The sequence below is a fragment of the Oratosquilla oratoria genome, chromosome 43 (genome assembly GCF_046742065.1).
Source record: "Oratosquilla oratoria isolate Oo_2021 chromosome 43, ASM4674206v1, whole genome shotgun sequence".
Classification (NCBI taxonomy): domain Eukaryota; kingdom Metazoa; phylum Arthropoda; class Malacostraca; order Stomatopoda; family Squillidae; genus Oratosquilla; species Oratosquilla oratoria.
In genome coordinates this window covers 29,889,408-29,896,745 of record NC_134819.1, presented here as the reverse complement: position 1 = coordinate 29,896,745, position 7,338 = coordinate 29,889,408, and the positions used below count along the sequence as shown (strand labels likewise).

The window sequence follows — 7,338 nt, the reverse complement described above, 5'->3', positions numbered from 1 at the left end:
GCAAAGCGTTTCGAGAGTCAACATCCACCCCTTCCTTCCACCCCACTGTCAGCAACAGATTACTACCTAGCCCTATCATCAATGTTAAACATGTACCTAATATGCTGGGAACAACATCCAACAAACAATCAAACCCCACAGACATCGATGCTTGTCCTCACATTAACGTAACCGAAAATTTGAAATAGTACTATTACACTTAAGAATATGACATTTTCACCTCACACATGGCCACCTCGTGACAGGAGACGACTCTCGCAATTGTCAATGTAGACCCCCTATACAAAACCACAAACCGCTAAAGTGGCTGGCTTAAACAACTCTCCACAACAACTATCGTTTTTCCCGGCGTGTAAGGTGTTTTTTAATGTATTAAAAAGTTGCCCTGCGTCTAATGTGGTCGTATTTCGGATGAGAGACCAAGCGTCATAGGCTAAGCTGCTGGGCTAGCGTACGGAGTAAGTTTGAGCACAAAACATGTTGCTTATAATAAAGTATTGAGAACAGGCCAAATTATTATAGTAAATTTGTTACTAATAATAAGATATTGAAAACAAACCGAATTATCACAGTTTATTATAAACTTACGAAATTTTTGTTACGATACGTCGGCAGTTCAGAGGGAAACGTCATCTCGCCTTCCCCAGCATACGAGTACATAACCCAAGATCTAAGGATATAAGGTCTAACCACTTCCGACCGAATTTCGAGGGAGTTGGCGCAGCGGGCCCGTGAACGTCACCTGGCTGTTCAAAGTGGGGTTCTCGGGTCCTATAGCTGTCAGTTGAAGCTGGTCCGTCGTTCGGGAATGTTGTTGCCTTCGCTCGCACCGCTCCACGCAATTAGTTATATTCTGACAAATATTATATAAAAAATATATATAAATATATATAAAATATTATAGTTCCTGTCTATATATATGAATATATAATATATATGGTATATAATATATATATATATATAAAATATTATAGTTCCTGTCTTCCTTGGCGTTTCACAGTTTTCTTCAGTGTTTCACAAAGAGAAAACGGACCCAGCCTAATGACGTCAGAAGCTGCGCACAATAATTCAAACGGTCTAACCTGTATATTTAGACCTTGACATAACCCACACCTGATAAATAGCTTACGTTATTTAACGGTTGTGCTAATTTTAAAGAACATTTGTTCATTATGTAGATTAAAAATGCTCCTAGGAATTTGAAAGGGATGTCAAACTGTCATCCACCTGTCAGCCATTTGCAATGAATAAACGATAACAAAACCATAGCGCTACAATGGTAAGCCATCACCGGGTGCGCCGCTCTGGTAACCTGTCGCGATAGACTGTCACAATATTGCATTCCATGCACAGAATCATACCTTTTCCTTACACTTTATCATTGTAAAATAGAGGTGCGTCTTATGCAAGGTTACATCTTATACGCAGGCAAATAGGGTACCTACTCTCACCTCAAATAACAATCGCACTTCACCAAATTTTGTGTAATAAAACAATACTCCAATTCACAACTATAAGAAACAGGACTCATAACCAAAATTATAAATACTTCCGCAAAACCAACTGTCATAGGTTACCAACACTCTCACAATCAAAGAAAGCTACTACCTATGAACCCATCCTTAACTACATTAATACGGTACGTGAAATCTAACTTACGATAACGGCGCGATATTACCACAAGGATAGAAACGCCGTAAACCACTGGTTATAATAATCCTTCGCACCTGATGACTTCTTGTCTGGTTTGTGCTAAGTTATTTAATTATATCCGTAGCACCCCGTTCGGTAGCGAAGGATATGCCTCTCGCAATCCTCCATACTAGCTCACCATCTGGTACACCCTGGAATCGACTCCCACCAGAAAAGTGTGAGGTATCGACTTAATGAGTTGTTTTTTTCTATAATGCTTTTTCCTTCTACTATGCTAATAATACTTCTGTTCTTCCCTTTCACTGACCCAAGCGTGGGCGGTATAGGCACAGCGAGATAGGCATTATAGCTTGGTAGCAGTCTGTACATCTAAATAGCCCAGTCCAGCATCCAGTGAGCTCACCCCGCATCGGAAAGTGGCATAAAACCAATATAAGAAAATCAATCAAAATGTCCCTTAAGTATGATCTACCGGGGAGCCGGACCCAGCAGGGTCGTCCATTCTATTGATATGATAAAACAAATCAACTATCAGGTGAATGTAGAGAGAAGCGGCCCTTCCAGATGCATCAAAACTCCTAATGCCACCTGACCCCGCCCTATAATAACCCTTAACAACAGGACAATGAACCACTCCCCCCCCAACGCGCACACAAAGCCGACGATGCATTGCCGATTTCCTTTCCACCAAATGGAATAATAATTAATCGTTCCCCCCTCACCAGAGCGGGCACTGAGATTCCGTCACTGGTTGCTTTACTCACACCATAAGAAGATATATATTTTCTAATTTTACCACGTTCAAACGGTCTTCGTCTTTACCCTTACCGAGACGAAGTAAATCTTGATTTGGCTTACACAAGATTTGTACAGTAAGCCTTGGCCCATCCCTTGTTTCGTAGTGTCGTTTTATGTAAGTAAAGACATCATCTTCTCATGTGGAAAACCCCGCCAAAAGTGGACTGAAACGGATCCCTAGTAGTGGAAGTTGAATCCAAAGCTCAACAAAAGAAATTAAATATTTTCAGTGCCTCAGTTTAAACTGAATCGAATGCAACCTTCTGCTCCTGAATGGGTGTAATTAACACACCACGAATACAACAATACGCAGCATTATAACTGAAGAATTTTGAGAAAAAAATTCTACAATCCAAATCTATAGTTTCAAAAGGATAACAAACAACACTGACCCTAACTTTCTCCCGACCCCAACTCCCATCTCATTTGTACGTAGAATACCTGAGATTCCAAATGAATAAATACTATGCATTCCCACATAGCTGTTTTACTTTCCAACGCTCTGGCCATAGGAAGTAGCAACATCGCTGTCCGACAAGCATATGTGTACATTGCTCGCCTCCCCCCCCACTTCCATATTATTTCCAATGCCTAAACTTTGCCAAAGATGCAAATTGTGGAAAGAATCGCGAAACGTCCTCCTCATTCTAAACATTATACCTCTTCAAGCACAAAGCCCCGAAGCATCCGATACACGGAGCATGTCTACAAGAGGCCAGAACCCGAGGTCGGTGTGATGTTTGTTATGGGACCCAGCGACTCTTACATCTCCAGCCCTCCCTTCTAGCCACAAGGTGCGGTACCAGCATTGCTGTCATCTTCGGTCTACTGATACTCGTGTTCATCATCACTGCTTTTTACAAGACTGCAAAAGCGTCGATAAGGCCTGATGTCGAGGATGAGGGCACTACTACCTCGTCCAAGTAGGTTAGGCGGTAAAGGTTGCCTGACGATAACAGAAAGTAAAATCTTGAAGATGCTTCATAATGAAATCCACATTTATTATTTTTTATTCTGTTTTAAAAATGCTCCTTTTTCAATTCTCCTCGCCTTACATCTTATTTTCACTCCCCCTTCCTCTTCTCATGTAGTCATCTCTCTCTCATCGCCCAGAATGTTCTTTCCACCAATCATTCCTGCCACCTAGTAATCAACGAAATCTACTCGTGGCTCAGCTGAATTTCCTCCCGATTCGAATTGATGCCCTTTTGGTGGCTATTATCTCTTGTCGGCATTCCCGGCAACGAATGAGCCGACTAGGTAGCTTGGGGTGCAACTTCGACCCCTTTCGTTACGTCTAGCCCATTCCTGCATCAGGCCTTTACTCCTTTCTGTGGTTCAAACCACCATACTTGGGGCAAAAACCAGGCCCGTGCAAAGGGGGGGGGGGTGCCCAAGCACCTGCCCCTTTGCCCTGTGCCCCAAAAGTGCCCTTCACAAAAATATATGAAAATTAATGAAAAATTATTTCTCACAGGCTTTTTCCATTTTCTTACAATTCAGAAATTATAATGTGGAAAATGGTGTTGCACCCTACCGGATAGTTGCCAATTAAGAATAATACAAAAGAGTGAAGTGCCCAATTTCCTGCCCAAAGCACCTGCCCCTTGCAATGTCTGTGCACGTTACTGCTGCAAACCACACAAAGTCTAGAGGATCTCATTTAGCCCTGTGTCTCTGTTTCCATTGAGACACCATTGACAAGCTTAACAGCAGGAATTCTCGTCTCGCCCATTCTCCTTTATCAGTTTTATTCTCAAAAAGCGATTGAACGACATCCTGTTTTGGGAGATCCAGCACCCATATCTTCTCGCCGTATTTTCCTCCAGGAGACAAACTTTCATTATCGAACTGTGACCCCGTCATACAACACCCACACACACACACACACACACACACACACACACGCACACGCACACACACACACACACATACACACACACACATTTTGAAATAACACTCCAGCGCAGTTTTAAGATGTCACGTTCGAATATTTACCCCCACACACTTCTGACCCACGCCTACCACCACATTCCATAACCCTGTTATGAGCTCTGGTATTAACGCGATGTTATCCTCAAGAATAAATTGGAAATGGTGGTAAACTATCGGTGACAAAATGCAATGCAACACAATGTAATGCAATGCGGTATTGGTAGTAAAGGATTACTCTTATTTCAATTGATCTCTTTGGCAGTGGATGGCCCTTTTCTTTCCTTACTGGCTGCCGCCAGGTTATTCTTTTCATATCTGAGGCACCCCGCTGAGGTAGCAAGAGTGGTTTGCCTATTTTGATTAAAGGCATGGTACTCCTGAACGGAAAAAATTACAGTTCGTGACGTTTTGTGTAACTGGTGTTTATCTTAACGTCATTGAATAAAATAGTCACCATATCCCGTAAGTCGACGACAATCCATGGGGAAAGCATGAAGTACAGTTCTGTACTGTGCTAAAGAATGGTCGAATATGAACTTATGTACCATATATGAGTGCATTTAATCACGCATTTTGTACATTTCCAGAGCAAACGTGAATGAGTGAATACACATACAAGTTATGCTCTGCGTCAGGCAACTCCGTCGGCTGTTTGGTTAACTGTAAAGAATGTGGCCCCAGAAAACGGTAATGCAGTTACTTGTGTAGTTTTTGTAGCTGCATATTGTTCCTTTTGTCTTTACGACAGTTATTGCCAAACTAATATGATTTGAATTGATCTTAAAACAACTGTATCTTGGCGTTATCTTGCAAGCGTTTTATGATTATGCGAGGATTCGTTTCTTTCTCACTAGTTGGTTTGGATCGCTTTCTGTGGAAGAGTTGAAGGTAATGTTTTTCGTTTATTATTCTGTCAATGTCTTAACGTATTATTTTATATTGTTTATAACACAATTTTTTTTAGAAATACCAAATAATTACATTGAAATAATACAATACACGAATTAAATTGAATTCAGCATATGGCGACACATGGCACGTCTAGTTTTCCTTCGGTGAAATTTTGTGTGAACGGTCAGTGTCGTGTATCCAGTGATGGGGGGAGGGTTTAGTGGGTAAAGTTTGTGCAAGAATCCACCCATTGTGATTAAATTCTTCTTTTGAAATACAAGCATAGATAATTTTTGATGCAGTGATTCGCTATTAAGATTTGGCAGACGTTCCTAAACATATAAAGTGCACAATGATTCTGGATTTATACGTGCTTGCTTTAGCTCTGTTTTACCATGGTAAGTAATTACACTCTTTTCACGTACTAATTACAGAAACTGGAATTGGTATTTCATATTGATTATCAATTAGTTCCATGTCTTAAGTTAAGCAGTGGTAGAATTTTCTGTGACTTGAAGAAAAATAATCCCATTGTTTCATGTCCAGCTGAAATCGTGCGTATGCATGTAAATAATGGTTGGGTGTGACAATTAAGCAGCATTTCACCTGCTTTCTGTAAAAGTGTCACAAACATCGATTAACGTCAAGAATGTGTCAAGAAATCCATGACGAAATCTTGCTAACAGCCAGTTGGAGTCTTCAATAATACAGCAGGCGATCCGCATAATTCTTCGATGTAAAATGAGACTGGCGGTGACGACGACGACGACGAGGAGAAGGAGGAGGAGGAGGAGGTGGAGCAGAGGTGAGCCCACTCAGAATCGTCGCAGCGACACACACACACCACTCACCTGTCAAGGAAGGAGTGAGAGCGAGAGTTTATAATGGTTGCAGATGCCATAACAACAGTGAAATCTGATGGCAAACTCTGAAGCGTTTGATAACTGTGACTAGGAAACAGCCTATCTGTCAGGTATCCGAGCAAGGCGGACTGAATTCCCAAGAACCATTTCTCAATCGACGAGGCGAGCTGGGGCGACGTGAACCAGAGCACAGACGGTTGACGTCAAAGCACACAACTCCTACTCAGGGAGAGGGGTGGACACTGCTAGTAGGTCAACCAAGGGAGGAGACTGATCACATAGCTAAGATATAATTGTAACCAGAATTTCTAGGAAGACTGATAGTGTAGGAGGAAAAGACAATCGTAAATACTGAACGTGCGCGAATGAATATCGACAGTACAGGAAATTTTATTTTGATAATTGGAGATAAGAACTGGAGTTGAATTACTGTATACGTATAGTATGCATACACACATGCGCATATCACGACGGCGTTGTGGTAGCGTTCGCAACCGCTGCTACTGCGGTCTGAGTTCGAATCCCGCCCAGGGCTGAAATAATTTCATTATCACTGCGCTCCGAGTCGTTACTCCAACTCTCGTGGACGGGGAGTTGGGTAGTGTGTGCGTGGAAGGTCGCAGCATTCCCCATAAATCGGTCATATATGAACTCTGAGCTCTCTCCCGGGAGGGTAATGACTATCGATCACGAATCCAACACGTGATCAAAGACCATAGTGAATCACACACACACACACACACACACACACACACACACACACACACACACACACACACACACACACACACACACACACACACACACATCCATCTAAATATCATAATTGGAGAATAAGGATATAAATCATGTTGGAACCCACATGAATCTGACACTAGGTATGATAAATCGGAGAGTAGGAGACGGGACCCCACGACCGTTGCTATTTTCCTGTATACTGCAATTTGATAAACACACAAACACACACACGTATATAATATGTGTGTTTCCATATATGTGAGCATATAAATATGCTTGGACATTATATATGTACACACACACACACACACACACACACACACACACACACACACACACACACACACACACACACATATATATATATATATATATATATTGTTGAGACATTCTGACAGGTTGATGTAAGCGGAATAGGAAACACTATGGCAACTCGGAGAGGTGGTGAGGTCGACCCCAT

The 7,338-nt window shown here is 41.8% G+C and overlaps 1 protein-coding gene across 4 annotated transcripts in view; it reads left to right on the top strand.

Moving 5' to 3' along the window:
- The first annotated feature begins 5,479 nt into the window (after window positions 1-5,479).
- The window catches only part of dgo (ankyrin repeat domain containing protein 6 diego), a 65,763-nt gene continuing 63,904 nt past the window's right edge, over window positions 5,480-7,338 (top strand). For all 4 annotated transcript variants that reach the window (XM_076179997.1, XM_076179999.1, XM_076179998.1 and 1 more), the window contains exon 1: window positions 5,480-5,675. The gene's annotated coding sequence lies outside the window, so the exon portion shown is untranslated. The remainder of the gene's footprint in view (window positions 5,676-7,338) is intronic.